At 41.8% G+C, this 21867-nt stretch overlaps 1 long non-coding RNA gene and 1 pseudogene across 1 annotated transcript; one reads left to right on the top strand and one right to left on the bottom strand.

The window, feature by feature from the left end:
* Positions 1-693: 693 nt before the first annotated feature.
* LOC123095327 (uncharacterized) lies at positions 694-832 on the bottom strand (annotated as a pseudogene).
* Positions 833-5728: 4896 nt separating this feature from the next.
* LOC123092887 (uncharacterized) lies at positions 5729-7140 on the top strand. Its single transcript, XR_006444921.1, has 2 exons — positions 5729-6040; positions 6126-7140. It is a non-coding gene; the product is annotated as an uncharacterized lncRNA (long non-coding RNA).
* The last annotated feature ends 14727 nt before the right edge of the window (positions 7141-21867 follow it).

Below are 21867 nucleotides of genomic sequence, written 5' to 3' on the forward strand. Positions count from 1 at the left end.
CCTTGATATAGGATTTTCTTTGTGACCTGGTCCTTGATAAAAAAGAAGAAAGGGTGAAACTCAAAAAACACATGATTGTCAAGGGTGATTCGATGAACTGAAAGAAGATTCATGGAGGCTTTAGGGACATGCAAAATTTTTCTAAGATGAAGTTTTCAGTGAGGGGTTATAATAGTTGAGTGACCAATATGACGGATTCTCATACCTTCTCCATTTGCAGCATGGATTTGGTCGGGGTCGTGGTACTTCTCCCTCATGGTCACTTTCTCCAGTTCACTCGTGATGTGGCTGGTAGCACCACTGCCCATGTACCAGTTTGTATCGATGCCATACGATCCTTCAGCACCGCCGGGTACTTTCTTGTCTTGAGATGAGTCATTGTCATCGTCAAAACGGTACCGTCTTTCCTTCGTCGAGTGCCCCAGCTTGTCGCAGATTTGACACTTGACAGCATCACGGCGAGACTTGGCGGAGGAGTTGGTGCGGCGACCTTAGTGTTGTTGTAGGAGGGCCGACCACCGCCGTTGTCGTTGCTGTTGTTGTTGCCGCGAGGATTGCCGCTGTTGTTTTGCCCCTTGCGCAGCGGGCCATGATAGCAGGAGGAGCCACCACTGCCACCTCCGCAACCGCGTGAAGCGCCGTTGGCCGAAAACTTGAAGCCGTTGTCGTTGTCGCGGTAGAGCGCCACCCTCTGGTCGAAGTTGCTCAGCTGAGCAAAGAGCTCATCGAGCGTGACCGGGATGGTGCGAGCATCCAACGTTGAGACTAGCGGCTGGTACTCCATGTCAAGCCCCACGAGAATGTGGGAGATCAGTTGATCATCCTCCAGGGGCTTTCCCGCTGCCGCCAGCTCGTTCGCCAGCAAGTGCATCTGAGCAAAGTATGCCGCCACGGACTGCTGCCCCTTCTGCGCATTAGCAAGTGCTATGTGTATGTTGTTGGTGCGGTAGATCGAAGTCGAGGAGAACATGTACACGAGCGCCGTCCAGAGATTGTGCGCATGGGTGATGGCAATAACCTGCACAAGCACTTCCTTCGACAGGTTATTCAGCAGATACCCTAATGCCTGCTGATCTTCCCTGACCCACATTGGATGCAGGGGGTTGGGCGATGACTCCTCCTTCCCATCCGCCAGCTTGGTGATGACGGTCGAGGCAGGTTCCTTCATGGATCCATCGACGTAGCCAAAGAACCCTGTGCTTTGGAGTTGCGGCGTGATCTATGCACGCCAGAGCACGTAGTTCGTGCGCATGAGCTTCTCGGTGATCGGGCCGGTGAGGCTGACCTGAGGAAAGCTCGAGGAGGACATGGCAGCTCGATGGTGGAGATTGGAAACTAGACGTTATGGAAGAGGATAGTTCTGTATACCATGTGGAGAGTTTAGGAAAAATGTCGTACCCTACCGAGGGCGACGGGTGCGTGTTTATATAGCCAGGCGCTTAACTCTGGTATATGCGTACAAGTTGTTGAGATTACATACTTGGGAGACAAGGGATAGAGAAGAGATACAATCGGTTACATGAGATAAGTCTAAGTTAAACAACCAATGTATATCTCTACTAGTACTACCTACAATCTCCTCTGAGTACAAAACATGACACATATAGTATGTTTAACATGGGGAATTTTACGGGTTGCCGTTGGAGATGCCCTAACATTTTTGTGAACTAAATATATATAGACACATTTTAGTGTGTTTGTTCGCTCATTTCAATTTATATGTATTCTATATTAAAATGTTCAGAACATATTATATTTGTGAACAGAGTAGTTAATCAGGCTGGATCTTGGCTCTACTATTATCCTTAACTCTTAGCTCGGTGTTACATCTTTAATGCTTTAACTCTCGTGCTCACATATAGCACACTCCTAGTAGCTTTAACCTGACACAAGGGCGAGATGTATTTCGCTGGAACCTTATTACCTCTGGGTTCTTCACAGTCGACTTGATGTACTGTGCGCTCACACATTCGGAGTTCCCAGCGAATAATAACAAGAAAATTTGGAGATCGAAGATTCCACTGAAAGTTAAGATCTTCATGTGTTATCTTTGGAAGGGGGTGGTGCTAACCAAAGATAACCTCGCCCGTCACAACTGTCAAGGAAGCAAGTGTAGCTTTTGTACTTGTGACGAGACAATCAGACACCTCTTTTTTCACTGCATGTTTGCGTGTTCTTCGTGGTCAATCATGCAAATAGCGTCCAATCTTTATCTGCCCACAGGTGTTGCCAATATTTTTGTCATTGGCTGGACGGTATTCCTTATAGATTCAAAACGCTAAAAGAGTGGGAGCGTATGCCTTATTATGGCCGCTTTGGCTATTCCGAAATGATTTGATTTTTAATGACAAAAACTCTTCTTCTTTGCAGGTTATTTTCCGTTGTACGCAATCACTTTGTACATGGTCTGTGCTTCATCGTACAAAGTTCCAACCGCTGTTCAAGGCGGTATGTATGCAATTGGAGCGAGTAGCCATGAAGATTTTTTCCCAACATGGATGACAGCATAACCTCCTTATCGGCCCATCACCTCCTAGGTAGGCAAGTGACGGTCTATTCAACTCTACTAGTGTCAACTTTTTATTTTTTTCAGACTGTTTGCGTTTTTGGCTGTGTGCATCCTAACTATGCAAAGGCCGGGTATTGCTCATCATGATTTGTATCTTCTTGATGCTATGTTTTGAGTTAATAAAAACGTCCTTTATCGAAAAATAGAACAATCTTGGTAGATCTTGTGTTATCGCTGTTTTGACTTTGTTTATCATGTAGGAGTATTAAATCTTCTCGTCATTCTATGCTAAAGCAAAAAAGTTTGCCCGCTCAGCTAATGATATCTATGGATGGAACTGGCAAGTAATTGTAGTTAATTATACATTTTTGTTCTCGAACTTTCTGGCAAGTGAGAGGAAAAAAGGGCACGCAAAAGTTACACCTTTCTCACAAAAATCAATGGAAAATCTATGAAGTGAGTTGGAAGCAATTCCATGTTCTCTCCGCACCAACGAATGTCAACTGAGTGAGGTAAGTGATGAGGATAAGAGCAAAAGCAAATGCCACCAGTCCACTTCCACTCATAACAGGCCATGTATCCCTTTGGAAAAAAAAATAACAACATGCAATGTGCAAATCATAGAGAAAAGGAAATGGATATCTACTCCCTCCGTATCAAATACTCCCTCCGTCTCAAAATAAGTGTCTCAATCTTAATATAATTTTATATTAAAATTATTACAAAGTTAAGACACTTATTTTGAGACGTGGGAGTATAAGACTATTTTTGTCACTGTGACAGCATTAAATAATTTTTTTATATTTTTGATACAGAGGGAGTAGTAATTAGATAAGATCGATTGAATTGCCTAATAGGCTTGTCATGTCCCTGTTATGCAGACGTGGTAACATGTTTTTTCTGCGAGGAAAATGTGATGACACTGGAGCAATACGTGGTGCCAATATTTTCACCTTTTCTTCTAGCTGATTGTGCACAAAACTTTATGGAAGCGACGAACAGTGGGCATTCATGACTAAATCACAAGTGGCCGAAAATGAAATCGCCTGTGAAAGGTAAAGAAAACCACCACACAGCGCATAAAAGTGCTAAAACCAGCCAATTAACTGTTCCTAAATAAGTGGGTGCGTGCGAGTGAGTAGGACGGACGATCGACCTACTCTTTTTTGAGGTCAGAACCCTCCAACTACGTCTCTCCCCCCGAAAGTTGGCCAATAGTGCGTGTGACAATAAAACACAATCACACACGGCAGCACCCTGAAAATCATGGCCATACACGGGCGAGCAAGGCAGCTCCGCGGCCAATGGGGACGCACGGAAGCCGGAGAGTGGATGAGACGCACTGCACACGTACACCCGTTTGCCAAGTTGGGCCGACAGGGAATAATTATTAGTCCATATATGTAGGAGGACTCTGCGAGAAAGAAGAAAAGTCGGTGCGCCATGACGCGTGCAGGCACCACACAGCGTCGACAGGAGGGAGGCTGCCTGGTGCCCAAGCTATCTATGGTTCTAGGGCGTCATCAAAAACTATTATTACGGGGAGAGGAGGAGAAAGGTGGTCGTAGCTGAGTACTACTAGCCAGCTAGAGGCGTCCGGATTTTGGATAGGGACTGTGTGGTGATTTGGAGGGCACGACGGGAAGGTTTACTGCAGCAGGCAGGCGGCCAACATCGGTTGTTGGAGGGGGTGCCGTTAAATTAGTCAAGCACAATCATGCCACGGCCACTCCGTCGACTTGTTTTGTGGTATTCTTCTCTGTCGTGATAAAGATGGCACGGTCATCTTGTTCTGAAATGGGGCTTAGCGTCCTTGTTCCGGTGAGATGTCGATGATTACTACAGAGTCTTGGCCGTGGTTGGGCCCTAGTGCAATCAGAGCTACTCGATGCATCCCTCCACAGGCGGTATGCATCGCAAATGCTTTTGCGTCCGTGTGTGTGGTGTGTGGCCCCTTCAGTTCTAGAAAAAATGAGAGTGGTTGTTTATATTTGCTGTGTCCTGGTTGAATTGTTCCTCTTCACTGATGGCTCCGGCCTGCGGGGACGTGTATACAATTAGTTCTAGCCTGTAAAATGCTACCGCCTCAAATACGTGTCGTGTGTTACCACTGAATACGGAGATTCTAATTCGCGGTACCATATACCCTGAATTTTTCTCACACAGTTCAGAACTCTGGAGCTTTGATGAACAAACCACGCAGATGCAGACGCAGAGTCTGAAGCGCAGACGATCCATCCGTACGTGCACGCTTGCATGCACCAAATCATAATCGATATCATAACCATCCATCCCTTCAAAGGAATCGCGTGCGCCCCCACATCGGGATAGCAAATCATTCGTGGGCGCCACCCTATCTGCTCCCGTCCCACGTGTCAGCACTCAAAAGCCGGACGAGTGAGCGTCCGACACACATCGCTTGCTTCCTCCGACAGTTTCTGTTTTCTTCGTTTCCCTTCCTCCCTTTTATCTTCTTCTCCTTTTCTCTTTTCTATTTCTTCTTTTCTTTTCCTTTTAAGAGGATCTTTTCTTTTGGGAATACTAGCAAACAGGCCCGTGCGTTGCAACGGGAGGAAAAAAAAGTAACATGGAACAATAGCTTCACTAAGATCAACTAAAGACATTATTATTATGACATATAAACGTTCGTGTTTTGGTGTTGATGGTTTATTATGACATTATTATTATCCAGCGTTTTGATTTTCGGTTCGAGATTTTTTTCGCCCCAGGCCGAGATGGCCGAATTTTGGCCATTTTCAAATATTTTGGCTGAAATTTGACCAAATTTTGACTGAAATTTGACTCAAATTCGACCAAAATTTGCCAAATTTAACCAATTTCGGTCAAAAGATATATCTCGCCCGAGGCCGAGATGGCCGAAATTCGGCCGAAATCCGTTTTTCTCGGCCAAAATTTAAAACACAACTGGGATCAACAATGTTTGAAGACAATTTATATTCGCTGGACATGCAAGCTATATGTTTTTAGTTGTTCGTGTGTCTTAACCCCTGTATATATATTATCAGTTTGTCTATATATATTATAGGCTATATGAGTTCGTAAGGGAAATAAAGCGAACCAAATCCAACCAAAATAGAATAGTATCCGGCAACGTGTGCATAGACTCAGACAACAAAGTACTACACGTCCGCGTATTCGAGATGTTTACCGATCTGGTGAACGAATGAGCCCTGCATGATGAGCTTCTTGTATGTGACCTTTTGTCCCAGGCTTCTAGGCTTCGCCTTTTAGCCTTTTGAAATATATAAGGTAGAACATGATCTACCTTCCATTTCCCAAAAAAAAAAATGAACCCTGCATGTGTGCCACACGTCCGTACTCGTGGACGCACTATGCAGCTTTTTTTTCTGGGCCGGCCTTATCTTCATCTCATGGACGCACTCGTGGCTTCAGTCTATCCTCGTTTCTTTTCCCCTCCTCCACGAGTTCATCTCCAACCTCTGTCAACATCCCCCTGCCTCCTCCAACCGTGCCGGGAGAGGCGCTCCTCTGCCCCGAGCCATCTTAAAAGTAAGCCATCCAGCTGCCGCCCCTCTCCTCCTATTTCTCTTCTTCTCTCCCTCTAATCTCTCTCTCTCTCTCACGTTTTCTTCAGGGACCCCGCACCATCGCACCTCACCTTGGAGCTCGCCGCCTCGGGTCACCTCTCCGTCTTGATCTGTCCTCCACTGCCGGATCCGCCGCCTCAACCTCTCCGCCTCAATCCGTCCGCCGCCGCCGGATCCCGGAAGCAGCCGGATCCGCCGCCGCCTGCCTCACCTGCGTTCGTCCGCAGCGTGGGCCACGCAGCTGCCTCGGCCCCCCTGCCTCGTCCAACCGCGCCAGGAGAGGAGTCCTCTGCCCCGCCACCGGATCGACCCCGGAGCAGCCGGATTCGACGTCTACTGCCTCACCTGCGTTCGTCTGCTGCGTGGGCGCAGCTGCTCGTGAACCGTCGTCCATCTCTCTGACCTGCTGTGTAGGTCACCTGCGTCGCTGGTGTCGCAGGTCTTCGGGCGGCATTGATGCTTCGATTGGCAGCTGATGTCTCACTTTCTGATTCCTTATTCGCTGTTATCACCAGCTGGGTCTTTGCGTCTCTCTCCTCCCGAGTATTGCAGCCCTTCTCTCATTTAGCAGGTCATGATTTTGACTCCCCTCAACCGAGCTGATTTTCTGTGCGTGCGGACCGCGGGTTCAATATTAGAAAGTGCAGGGTCCTTTTTATGAGAACAAAGCGTTTTTTCAAAGTGTGACTTAAACAGGGACTGCGGGTTGATTTCAAAGAAACAGAGGGGCGTTTTCGCAAAAACACCGACGACGTACGGGCAGAAGCACTCCGTGCTTTATTAGTAGGGAAAGAAATGAAAATGATGGATCTTGGTTTTCTAGTTGTTGATAGTGATGCTATAAGAAAATCTTCTATCCCTAAATAGAGTTATAATCCACTTGACTATTTTTCTAGACATGCAATCTTGCCACGTAAGTAAGTCATGCATGCAAGTCATAAATTATACTCCTTCCTTCCATCTATATAGGCCCTAATGCGTTTTTTAAGACTGCCTTTAACTATTGATAAGATTAATAATACATGAGATGTATAATGTGAAAATTATATCATTTGAAGCTCCTTTCACGTATGAATTTGATGGTATGCTTTGTGTAACTTGCATGTCATGTATTATTGCTCCAACACTTGATCAAAGTTAGCATCGAAAAATGCATTAGACCCTATATAGATGGAAGGAGGGAGTACATGATTTTAGACTACCCACAATGAGAGTAACATAGGTAGTAACATCATACATATCTAGATAAAGTAGATGATGTGACAAATAATAAATGAAGAAAGAGATGAAAGTAGTAACATGGCTAGTTACTAGTAGTATGAGTAACATCACACATACCAAGGCAAGATGTGTCTATAGCCTAATAAATGAAGTGTTGCATGTTATCACGCATATGTTACTATAGAGGTAGTAACATAGACTAGTAACATGGGCTGTTACTAGTCTATGTTACTACCCATTGTGGCTAGTCTTACACTACTCTATGCATTCAACGCCGCCACATCAGCAATTCATGCATGTTAGTCATAAGTTATTTTTTTGCATTAGAATTTGTATCGACAATATATGTGTTGGACGATTGCAACATACTCCCCCCGATCCTCAATACTCCGCATATAAAAAAAATCCATTTTCCCCTCAATATTCCGCGCCTCCACATCCAATCTTTTCATCTATGCCCCTGGTTGTTCAGTTGTGTCCCTTTAATTTAGGAGGGAAATGGAAAGCTCGCGTGCATATAGTGGTTGTTGGCTGGTCGGCATGCGGAATAACAACCAATCAAAATTCCTACAGCTACGACTCAGCGAGATATTCGTGGATGTAGTGCACACGATTGCAGGGTAAAAGTGAAGTTTTTTGTGTGGTTGGCTCTTTTTTGTGTGGTTGGAGCCAACCACACAAAAAACTTCACTTTTACCCTACATAGTTCACCATTCAAATTTTTGTTAGACATCCTTTTTAACTGCAATTCATTTTTACACCCTTTGTATTTTATTTTATTTTTAGTTTTGAGCTTACATTTGCTTCCCATTAGTTTTAGATATTTCTATAGCAATTTTTATGCATTTCCTTTAGCAAGGTTTCCACAGCAACACGCAGGGCATCATCTAGTTATCTTAGAGAGTTGTGCATGTGTTGTTTTACAACAAGTTGGGTAGGCTAAACTTAAAATTTGTAAGATCTCAAAAACCTTGTCATGGTTCTAACACGTGGATAGCTAACTTACACGCACCTTGTCCATGATAAGTTCTTTGGTGATATTTCAGTCTTTCTTTAGGACTCCTCCCATGTTAGGTTTGGTCTACTCCTACCTCTCTTGACATCATTGACACATTTTAATCTCATGCTATGAATCAAAACTTTTAGAGGCGTGCGTTGTTGTACTTTATTGATCTAATTTATCCAATTTCCTACTTAATGGGGTAACCGAGACTAAGGAAATAATGAGCTAGTTTTCGTCATTCAAGTCCAAATTATATGTCGATGAAAGAAAAATCAGGAATTAAAGTACTTGTTCAGAGTATTATTTCTTAGAGCCCACCCAAGAGCGGCCATAGTTGTACCATGACAACACCTATTTGGTGAATTTTTTGAAATACTATTGGTTCGATGTGTAAAAACTTCCAAAACAAATATGATAAGATTGATGGTTTGCCTCATTTTCTTTCAAACCATATAGAAGAACTACATATGATCAATTACACGGGGAAGAAAAAATAGATAACATGCAAGTTGGTACAGAGTTCATGAAAGAATACCAAAATAGAAAACTAACAACTTGGGCATAGGTGACCTTGATCATGACCAAAACAGAGAAAAAGGCATAGCCTAAATCATCGGGTAACATAAGTATTAAATTGGTCGCCAAATCACATTGCATATCTTTGGTCTTAATCTACTCTAGGATCCCCTCACTAGTACAAAACATGCATTAGAAGCGCCCCCGAAAGCGGTTGTGACCAAATAGGACAAAGTCGCCTATAATACCCCTCTCGGAGACATATTTTTGTTATACAGAGCTTCAGAGGTAGTTATAAATCCGACATCTCTTCTAAGAATTCACGGAGGCAGGCCAAAAGAGCAAAACCACCTATAATATTCCCCACTCGCAAGTAGCACTTAACCCAAAGCCACCTCCAAATGATTTGGTCCAAAGCCTATCGCAACACTGAGCAATACCACTCTCTATCTCTCCCGAACCCTAAGAAAAATCTCTCTCCTGATCCCCACCGCTCTTTCCCCTGAGATCCTACTACTTATGAGCTGCGTTGGGATTTCCTCGAAGTGGAGAGGATGATGTAGTACAATAGAGATAAGTATTTCCCTTTGTTAAGAACCAAGGTTATCGATCCAGTAGGAGAACTACGCAGAACCTCTTTAGCAGCATGTACACACATAAAGGAAAGACTTGCACCCAACACAATCAAGGGGGGTTATCAATCTTGCAAGGATCAAATCTCGTTGTGATAGATAGATTAAATAAAACACAAATAAAATAACGGTAATAAAATTGCAGCAATGTTGATGTAGAAGCCCTCCGTGATGATTCTTCCTCCGGCAGAGTACCGGAAAAGGCCTCCAGATAGGATCGCGAAAGAACAAATTGCGGGGGTGTAATAAGTATTTTGGGTGTCTCTCTATTGGTTTCCCAGTTTTAGAGAATTAATAGAGGTGAAATTAGGTCATACGGAGCCACAAGAGGCCCATAAGGCATCAGGGCGCGCCTACCCCCTAGGTGCGCCCTGTTGCCTTGTCGTCTCCTTTTTTGCCTTCTAGTCTCCTCCCAAAGCTTCTAGGTCTCTCTTGTCCAGAAAAAAATCATCAAAAAGTTTTGTAGCATTTGGACTTCGTTTGTTAGTGATTTGCTGGAAAACCAAAAAACAGGCAAAAAATAGCAACCGGCAATCTTGGCACTGGGTTAATAATTTAGTCACAAAAAATGATATATAGTTGCATATAAAACATCCAAGATTGATACTATAATAGCATGGAACAATAAAAAATTATAGATACGTTGGAGACATACCAACATCCCCAAGCTTAATTCCTGCTCGTCCTCGAGTAGGTAAATGATAAAAACAGAATTTTTGATTTAGAATGCTACCTAACATGTCTATCATGTAATCTCTTTTAGGTAGGAATATTCAAAGCAATAGTCTATAATATGATATAAGGACATCAGTACTGAGGCATACCAACAAACAATCCCGCCTTTCAAAACAAAAATTCTAAAGAAAGTTATCCCTACAAAATCATATAGCCTTGTCATGCTCCATATTCGTAACACAAAGTATTTATCATGCACAACCCCGATGACAAGCCGAGTAATTGGTATACTTTTTAATGCGCCTAAGCTTTTTCAACCCCCATGCAATATATGAGCACAAGCCATGGATATAGCACTATGGATGGAATAGAATGCGGTGGTAGAGATTAATAAGGGGAAGTAAAAAAGGAAGATAGTCTCACATTGACGAGGCTAATCAACGGGCTATGCAGATGCCCATCAATTCATGTTAATCCAAGTAGGGATTGCCATGCAACAGATGCACTAAGAGCTATAAGTGTATGAAAGCTCAAAATAAAAACTATGTGGGTGTGCATCCAACTTGCTTGATCATGAAGACCTCGGGCGTTTGAGAAATCCCATCATTGAAATATACAAGCCAAGTTCTATACTGAAATTCCCACTAGTATATGAAAATGAAAGCATACGAGGCTCTCTATATGAAAAACATGGCCCTACTTTGAAGCGAAAGTGTGGAAAAGGATAGTAACATTGTCCCTTCTCTCTTTTTCTCTCAGATTTTTTGGTGGACTCTTTTTGCCTCTTTTTAACGGGCTCTTTTTGGCCTCTGCTACTTGTGAGCTGCGTTGGGATTTCCTTGAAGAGAAGGGGATGATGTAATACCGTAGAGATAAGTATTTCCCTTAGTTGTGAAACCAAGGTTATCAATCCAGTAGGAGAATCACGCAACAACTTGTTAGCAGCACGTGCACACAAAATAACAAATCCTTGCACCCAACGCGAACAAGGGGTTGTCAATCCCTCGGCAGTTACTTGCAAGATTACATTGTGCAGTGATTGAGAGATAGATAGAACAAAAATACAAAATAAAATAAATAAAGTAAAATTGTAGCAAGGTATTATTAGGATTTTAATATATGATAAAGCTAGACCAGGGGGCCATAGTTTTCACTAGAGGCTTCTCTCTTGAAAATAGCATATAGTGGGTGAACAAATTACTGATGCGCAATTGATAAAAAAGCAAAATAATCATGACCATATCCAAGGCAATGATCATGTATATAGGCATCACGTCCGAGACAAGTGGACCGACTCCTGCCTGCATCTACTACTATTACTCCACACATTGACTGCTATCCAGCATGCATCTAGAGTATTAAGTTCATAAAGAACGGAGTAACACCTTAAGCAAGATGACATGATGTAGACAAAGAATACTCACACATGAATAAACCCCATCATTTTATCCTTGCAACAATACAAATACGTGGCATGTACCTTTCCGTCACTCGGATTGAGCATCGCAAGATCGAACCCATCACAAAGCACCTCTCCCATTGCAAGAAAAATCAATCTAGTTGGGCAAACCAAATCGACAGATCGGAGAGAAATACAAAGCTATAATAATCATGCATAAAAGAGTTGGGAGATGACTCAAATAATATTCATCGACAATCTAATCATAAACTCACAATTCATCGGTTCCCAACAAACACACCGCAAAAAGTGATTACATAAAATAGAACTCCAAGAACATCAAGGAGAACATTGTATTGAAGATCAAATAGAGAGAAGAAGCCATCTAGCTACTAACTCTGGACTCGTAGGTCTGTGGTAAACTACTCACACATCATTCAAAGGGCAGCAAGATTGATGTAGAGCCCCTCCATGATTGAATCCCCGTCCGATGGAGTGACGGAAAAGGCCCCCATATGGGATCTCTCGAGAACAGGAACTTATAGAAGCAGAGTTAGGTCAAACGAAGCCACATCGGCCCCTCGAGCCACCAGGGCACGCCTACCCCTGGGCACGCCCTGGTGCCTTGTGGGCCACTGCTCCATCTTCTGGCCCTCTCCCATAGCTTCCAGGGTCTCTTATGTCCAAAAAAAATCTCCAAAAGTTTCGTGGCATTTGGACTTCATTTGGTACTGATATTCTGGAAAACGAAAAAGAGGCAAAAATAACAGCAACTGGCATTGGGCACTAAGTTAACAAGTTAGTCCCAAAAAATGATATATAATTCCTTGTAAATGCATATAGAACATCCAAGATTGATACTACAATAGCATGGAACACTAAAAAATTATAGACACGTTGGAGACTTATCAAGCATCCCCAAGCTTGATTGATGCTCGTCCTCGAGTAGGTAAATGATAAAAATAGAATTTTTGATGTGGAATGCTACCTATCATATTCATCATGTAAACATTCTTTTTGTGGCATGAATATTGAGATTCGAATGATTCAAAGCAATATTCTATAGTTTGACATGAAAACATAAATACTCAAGCATACTAACAGGCAATCATGTCTTTCAAAATATCAATGCTAAAGAAAGTTATCCCTAGCCCGTCATGCTCAATCATTGATCCCTTCATGAAACACACTCAATATCAGCTACACACAATGCACAAGTATGACAATAGTGCTCTCCAATTGGTGCTTATAAGAGAAGGTGAAGACTCAAATAAAAATAAAAATTGCATAAAAGTAAATAGATAGGCCCTTCGTAGAGGGAAGTAGAGATTTGTCGAGGTGCCAGAGCTCAAGGTTTGAAATAGAGAGATAAAATTATTTTGAGAGGCATGATTTTCCTGTCAATGACACGACCAAGAGTTTCCAATATCTTCCATGCTAGACACATTATAGGTGGTTCCCAAACAGAAAATAAATTTCATTTCCTTTCCACCATTATTTCACCATCCATGGCTAGTCGTATCCATCGGTGCTCCCCATACCAACATTTTCCAAGGATTTTTTTCTTCCGATTCATTTCGGGACTGGGCATCCCTATTACCTGCTACTTTCTCGTGCAATGACAAGCGAATAAGCACCCATCATGAGAATAACCCACCTAGCATGGAAAATATTGGCTACCCCCTACCGCCCCATGAGTGGTACGGGCACACAAAACATAAAATTATTTTGAAAAATTAGAGTTGGCACGTAAAAAATTACTTGGAATGGCATATAAATACCGCATATAGGTAGGTATGGTGGACTCACTTGGCACAACTTTAGGTTTAAGGGATTTGGTTGCCCAAGCAGCATTCCCGCTTAGTACAAATGAAGGCAAGCAAATAGATTGAGAAGCGACCAACCAAAAAATGAAAATGTTCATAAACATGCATTGAACATAACTAACACTAAATAAAGCATCATAAGTAGGATATAACTTCGTTGCACAACTATAGACGTTACGTGCATGTATAGGGAATCACAAACCTTAACATCAATATTCTTACTAAACCACAATTACTCACTAGCATAACTCACATATTATCATCTCCATATCGCACAACTATTGCAAGGAATCAAACTCATCATATTCAATGATCTATGTGAAAGTTTTTATTTTATCCTTCTTGAATATTCACCACCTTGGGACCAAATTCATATATTTTGCAAATTACCATTACTATTATCAACTTTCAAAATGATATAAGTGAAGCATGAGAGTGCAAATAATTCTTCAAATTTAATCATCTTCGTGCTAAAAAAGATATAAGTGAAGCACTAGAGCAACTGCCTAGCTCAAAAGATTTAAGCGAAGCTCATGGAGTATTCTAACAAATCATGATAAATGTGTGTCTCTCTCAAGTAAGTGTGTTCTGCAAAGATGATTGTGACAAACTAAACAAAGCAAAGACTCGTATAATACACGACGCTCCAAGCAAAACTCATATCATGTGATGAATAAAAATATAGCCCCAAGTAATATTATGGATGATCGGTAGAAGAAAGAGGGGATGCCTTCTGGGGCATCCCCAAGCTTAGGCTCTTGCCACTCCTTTTTCCGTCAACCATCATGATCTCACTCAAAACTTGAAAACTTGAGCACACAATACCCAACAAAACGTTCGTTAGATCCGTTAGCATAATAAAGTAAATCACTACTTTAAATATTATTGTAAACCCATTCATATTTTATTATTGCATTATACCTATTGTATTCTATCTTCACCATGGCTTATACCCCCCAATCCAATCCATAGATTCATTAAAATAAGCAAACAACACAACAAAAATAGAATCTGTCAAAAACAAAATAGTCTGTAGTAATTCGAATAATGACTATACTCCTGCAACTCCAAAAATCCTGAACAAATAGGAAAATGTGGGCAATTTGTATATCAATTATGTGTAAAAAAATTCAGAGCAAAAGCAAGTTTTTGTGAATTTACAAAATTCCAGAACTGGGTGCAAAAGTTTCTGTTTTTTCACAGAATCAAATCAACTATCATCCAATTCATCCCAAAGGCTTTACTTGGCTCAAACACTAATTTGATCACAAAAACACAATCATAATAGTATCATAATTGTGTGCACACAAAAAACAGAAAAAGAAACAAGAAACATAAGATAACTATTGGGTTGCCTCCCAACTAGCGCTATGGTTTTACGCCCTTAGCTAGGCATAATGCACAGTCTCAAGTGTTGTCATCTTTGAGATTAATTCCATAGGTGGCCCTCATAATGGATTCATATGGCGGCCAAATTTTCTTTCTAGGAAAATTTTCCATACCCTTTTTAAATGGAAATTGAAATTCCCTTCTTTCATATCGATGATAGCACCTATGGTATGTAAAAACGGTCTTCAAAGTATTATGGGGCAAGACAGATTACAATCAATATCAAGTACAATGAAATCAACGGGTAAATAATTCCTATTTGCAAGAATAAGAACATCATTAATCCTACCCAAAGGTTTCTTGATGGTGGAATCCGCTAGGTGCAAATTAAGAGAACATACATCCATATTAGTAAAACCTAATACATCACATAGAGATTTTCGTATAGTGGAAACACTAGCACCCAAATCACATAAAACATTGCATTCATACTTTTTAATCTTAACTTTAATGGTAGGTTCCTAGTCATCACATAATTTTCTAGGAATTGAAACTTGTGGTTCTAGCTTTTGTTCTAAAGCCTTCATCATTGCTTCTACGTTATGTTTGGTAAAAGCCTTATTTTGTTCATAGACATTGGGTGAATTTAGCATGGATTGTAGCAAAGAAATACACTCAATCAAAGAACAACTATCATAATTAAAAATCTTTGTAATCCAAAAGAGTGGGCACATCGCTATTTAAATTTTTTACCTATCCAAACCCACTTTTATCAAATTTTTTATCAAGATTAAAAATCTCCCTCCGAACTATGGGGACGACTTCTAGCAAAAGTTGACTCTTCCATCCCTTTTCATAAAGTTCAACATTACTAAACAAAGACTCAATAAAAGAAACACCAATCATTTTAATATCTTCACTATTACTAAGTGTGAACGATTCCGGCTTAGCTGCCATTTGGTTTACTAATGTAGCTTGTGCATTCGAAATTTTCCCTAGCAAATTTTCAGTAAGAGCAAACTGGGATTGAAGATTAGCAACTTCTTCATTAACATCATTGAGCTATTTTGCAATCGCAACCAACAAGATAGAGTGTTCCTTAAGTTCTTTGGTAAAAAAGAATTTGTTCTCAGATTGCATAGACATATAGTCCTTAGTATTTTTCTTGATTTCAACCAATATTTTATGATAAGAGGTGTCATGATAATTTTCTCGAGACATCATGATTAGGCAAACAAAAAGGCAAACGGAAAATAATTTTGTATTTTTGTAAAAACTTTTGAGAAGTAGGGGAGATGAAAACGAGAGGCAAATGCAAATTAAACAAATGCAAGGAGATGAAAGTTTATGCGTAGATACTTGATAGATGTGGATGATGTCTCCCCGACAACGGCGCGAGAAATTCTTCCTGCTACTTGTGAGCTGTGTTGGGATTTCCCGGAAAATAAGGGGATGATGCAGTGCAGTAGAGATAAGTATTTCCCTCAGTTGTGAAACCAAGGTTATCAATCCAGTAGGAGAATCATGCAACAAATTGTTAGTAGCACCTACACATAAAATAACAAATCCTTGCACCCAACGTGAAAAAGGGGTTGTCAATCCCATGACGGTTACTTGCAAGATTAAATTGTGTAGTGTTTGATAGATAGCTAGAATAAAAATACAAAATAAAATAAATAAAGTGAAATTGCAGCAAGGTATTTTTAGGATTTTTAATATATGATAAAAGTAGACCCGGGGGCCATAGCTTTCACTAGAGGCTTCTCTCTTGAAAATAGCATACTGTGGTAAACAAATTACTATTGGAGAATTGATAGAAAAGCAAATTATCATGACGATATCCAAGGCAATGATCATGTATATAGGCATCACATGCGAGACAAGTAAACCGACTCCTGCCTACATCTACTACTATTACTCCACACACCGTTCGCTATCTAGCATGCATCTAGAGCATTAAGTTCATAAAGAACGGAGTAACACCTTAATCAAGATGACATGATGTAAACAAAGAATACTCACACATGAATAAACCCCATTGTTTTATCCTTAATGGCAACAATACAAATACGTGTCATGTCCCTTTCTGTCACTTGGATTGAGCACCGCAAGATCGAACCCATCACAAAGGACCTCTCGCATTTGCAAGAAAAATAAATCTAGTTGGCCAAACACTGGTACAACGAGGTGTCATACAAACGGCTTTTAACCCCTTTCCATGATGGCATTTGGAACCATCGCCAAGTGAGTGTGGGCGATAGGGGGGGGGGTCCTTCCCACATGACCCAGAAACCGTCGGGGATAGGGAGCCTTGATGCATATAGTTGCCCCTATATAACAATTTATGATATCGCGAACATCCCAAACGCTTCATGCTTGCTACTCGTTTGTGCTTGCATTGCCATTGCAGTCGGAATTTTGTGGTTTTACCTAAGACCAGGCAGATTCTAGGCACGGGAGTTTTCTAGGCATGTACCAAAATGGCTCTATGTTTATGATGCCTGGCACATCACAAACATTTCATGATTATAAACCGTGTACGATAGGTAGACATTCACACACATTTAGTTTTCCCGCACCGTATGTGATAGTGTCTGACATCACACACGCTTTACAAACAACAACTGTGTGCATTGTTTCACACGTTTCCTCTTTGTGAACCATGTCTGATTATGATGTATATCGCACACACTATGCTTTATTAACCGTGTGCGCCGTAATGACCTGCACACCGTAATTTTGCCCTAATTTAATTGCTGCTATTTAAAATTGTACCTAATTTAAACTTGAAAGTAGGCTATAGCTTGACTCATATCCATCAGGTTCAAACAAGCAATGCATTATTCGATTCATAGGTACATATGTTTAAGAATTACATAAGCACCAAATGAAGAGTGATGAACCACGGTTCTATACTTGTACTATTACAGATGATAAAGAAAGAGGCGACATACATTCTGGTTGCTGAACAACGTGAAGCGGAATGGCCCTATTATGCTCTCCTGGATGCAAAAGGCACACACGACTCTAGTCCAACCCCTTGTGATGGCCGGCGGCCAATCATGTAGTTTGAGAGGTAATATTGAGTAAAGTGTTTCAGGATCCACTGCAAAGGAAAAAAGATTTAGAAATTGTCAGCTAACACAACTCATTACGGGCAGTAAAAATAAGGCTACAAGGTTCTTAGTTACCATCTTGCGGTTCACTGTTGTCTTGCATAAAGTGTAAAAAAATAGTTCAATTGACTTCTTTTGACCCATTTTAATAACAATCTTTATTAGTTTCCTCACTTGATGATGGTTCATGAATATCTCATTGCTCCATACGCAGAAAGGGTCGTAGTGTGGATCTTTGGCAATGACATATGTACCTAAAAGCACCAAGTTAATATTAGAAGCTAAACAACAATTGCAAAATGATGTAATATAACACTCCCTCCATCCCATTATATAATATATTTTTATTACATGTATATCTAGACATCATCAGAACATTAAGGTAACACTCTTCCTTGTTGCTATGTAGGCTCGGATTGCATATTTAGCCATTCAGTACAATGCATGTTGCTATGTAGCCTCAGATATACTCCCTCCATCCCAAAATAAGTGTCTTGAGCTTGATACAAATTTGTACTAGAGCTAGTACAAAGTTGAGACACTTATTTTAGGACGGAGAGAGTATTAAATATGGCCCTAGTTAACCTACTGATAAATGGGTTACAGATATATTTAGTGAAATGTCCTATTTGACGATTAATCCCTTATTAGCCCCCAGGCTATATGGTACTCCCTCCGTAAACTAATGTAAGAGCGTTTAGATCACTATTTTAGTGATCTAAACGCTCTTACATTAGTTTACAGAGGGAGTACTAGCTACCAATATCCTGAACAATGAGTACATATAAGCAATGTGATGAAATTAACCTCCATGGAAAACAACACTATTCTCAATATTGTCCTGTATGAGTACATATAAAGGCATGTTAAGAACAACAGGCTAAACATCAACCAAATATATCCATGGTAGACAACATAATCTACAAATCATAGCTTTAGTGTGCAGGCTTAAGCACACTATTTAAGCAAAACAAGAAGTGGAAAGGTGCATTAACTACATCAGGCATAAGATTTAAAAACAAGCAAATAATCATTCAAACTGGTATTGTGCAAGTCTAAAGTACACTAGTTATTGTTAAAAAAATGAAAAGGCATGTTAACTACAATATCCTTAACAGCAACCAAATATCGTAATTCATAGTGGTATTGTTGAAACTGTCATTGATGAAATTGAACTGCACGACAAATAGTTGCTCATATAGAGCCTCACATTGTGATGAACTGAAATAAACAAGGCAAATGACATCTCTAGCCAATCCTTTAAAAGTTAAAGGACTAAAACCCTTAGTGGATATATATATATATATATATATATATATATATATATATATATATATATACTCGAGCAATTTTTGGCAGTTTCTAGTCGATCCCCTAAACTTAACATTGTAAACTTCAATTTGATCAAGTTCAAAGCAGGTTCAACCAAAAGTAGCATGCATTCAAACATAAACATATATAGTTTTGCATAACCGAACATAAAACACAAATTTGAACTAAGCTAAACTACTTTCTACCAAAGTGGAGGTCAAGCCAATCCTTCCTCGTCAGGTACGGTGTGTCGCAAGTCGGGTCCGGGCCGGTGCCATCGTCGGGGTCGTTTTGGAAGACACTCCTCCACTCGTTGATGTCGATCTCCTCGTCCTCGCCTCCCACCTCGACGCCCTCCGTGCCACCGTCCTTGCTGCCGTCGACCTCGTCGTCGGAGGAGAGCGTGATAACATCACTGCCCTTCGCGCCGCTGTCCTCGCCGCCTTCGACCTCGTCATCGGAGGAGAGCGCGATAACCTTGCCACCCTCCTCACCAGCAAAGATCGCCCACTCCACCTCCACGAGCTTCGGGTGCTGCCGGCAAAGCTCTTGCATGTAGGCCTTCTCGGTAGCCTCGGCCTTGAGGCGCTCCCATGCCTCACGGTTCTCCCGCGCCATAGCCAAGCTCACCACCCCTGGCTCCAGTGGAACGAGGTGGACCGGACGTGTGCCAAAGGGGAAATTGATCCTAGCCGCCGCGCCGTGGTAGCGGACCTGACAGCGGTCGTACTCCATGGCCGCGAGCTCGGCTGTGTGGAAGCTACCGAGCCACCGGCGGGTGTGGGTCTCCCAATCTATAATCTCGGTGACCCACATCCCCCACCGCCGCTGCCAGACCCCAAGGTAGGACCTCGTCGACTGCCGGGTCCGAGGGAGGACGGGGAAGTCCTTGAACCAGCGTAGTGGCGCAGCGGCGGGCGGATTGGGTGACCGGCGATGGCGGATCGATAAAGAGCCCGCGTAGGACGACGGGGACACCTTGGCGGCCACCTCGCCGACGTCGAGCGAAGAGGCCGTGATAAACCTCTCTTGGGCCATTGGCTCCTCAAGCTCCCCGGCACACATGTAGAGGTTGAGGATGGAGGCAGCGGCGGTAGTATTTGGGGAGAGAGCTAGTGTGCTTGACATGCCAGCTGTGGACTATAGGTGACACGCCTTCTCGTGTATGCCATAGGCGTACTATACACCGACGGTGCTCCAGGATATTATGTACTGCATCTCACACGGTTGGTGATAATAAACTATGTGTGATCTACTTGATTTTTCGTCTCGATTTTAATTACATAATGGGGTCATAACTGGAATGGACGGTGTTTGAGTTGCTAGAACTTTTATCTGAAGTGAACATGAAACTATAGGTGTGTGGTCAAAAAAATTGGAATTATTCAGGGGTCGTTTGGACATTTGTATACATTAACTTGGTTTTCTAGGCATTTCAGGTGCACAATTCAAAATTAAACTACATGCACAAGCCCGGGTGCACCAACATGGGTTGTAAAACCAGATATGTGTCCATGGGTTTATGCTTATGTCCCATGCAAGAAATGGGTATGAATTTCGAACACCATGGCTCTCCGGCAAATGTTGAGGTGCTTGCTTTTGTAATTATAGTAAATACAAAACCCGTCTGAAATTCATGAACCTTGGCATGCTATCATGGAATGACATCAATATGCTGGGGTAAAAAAATATTGTCCCATTTGGGGAAGGTTATGGTATAAGCTTCCCGTAAACCAGAGCTTCTCTCACAACAAACCTGATGGTTTCGATAGGGAACATGCCACCTCGCGGGACGAAACAATATCTGTTGCCTCTTCTTACTTTCAATTTTTTTTTCTCGTGTCAACATAGAACAACAGGAGTGTTGTGCAATTTTTGGATTTTTTTCGGGGATCGTTTGGACATTTTTATACGTTAACTGAATTTTCTAGGCATTTATATGCATACTTCAAAACTGAACTACATGCACGTGCTCCAGTCCATAAAAACGGGTTGAAAAATCAAATGTTTTGTCACATCCCTGGTCCTGTTATGCACTAGGCTAGACCCTCATGTGAGCATCATGTTTTAATTCAAATGAAATTTGAATTGAGGAATTTCAAAAGCCTCAGAAGACCTCTAAAAATAACCAACATTTAAATCTCATCAAATGAGTCCAAAGAAATGTTCCTGTTACTCTGTGAAAATATTGGTAAGAGGTAAAATTCAAACCAATATTTTTGGAATCCCAGAATTATTTATTTTTGGGCCTTTGACTTAAACCAATGACATATTTGAGTTGAATTTATTTCTATTATATAAGAAATAAAGTTCAAATATTTTTGTAAGTTGCCTGTGACCTTGGACTAGTTCCTGAGCTCACATACAATTTACAGAAAGTTTTAGAAAAATGATTTGATATTTTAAATCAAATCAAAACCAATTGCAGAAAATAGAAAACTGAAATAATTAGAAAAAGGAGGAGCAGAAGAACTACCTGGCGCTCACCTCTCAGCCCACCTGGCCCAGCACGGCCCAGCCCACCGCCGCTTCCCCCCCTGTCGTCTTCCTCCCTCGCCAGAAGGACACGGCGCACGCGCCCGAGCTCGCCACGCCACCAGGCTGCCTGCCTGCGTCGCCTGGCCACCGCGACGCCGCGCGTCATCTCCTCGGCGCCGCCCCGACCCCCTGGACCACCTCGCTCTCTCCCTCTCCCTCGTTTCTCTCCTCTGCTTCCTCTCTCTCACTCGCCCGAACGCAGCCGTCGCCGCCGACGAGCTCC

This window comes from Triticum aestivum, chromosome 4B, assembly GCF_018294505.1.
Source record: "Triticum aestivum cultivar Chinese Spring chromosome 4B, IWGSC CS RefSeq v2.1, whole genome shotgun sequence".
Classification (NCBI taxonomy): domain Eukaryota; kingdom Viridiplantae; phylum Streptophyta; class Magnoliopsida; order Poales; family Poaceae; genus Triticum; species Triticum aestivum.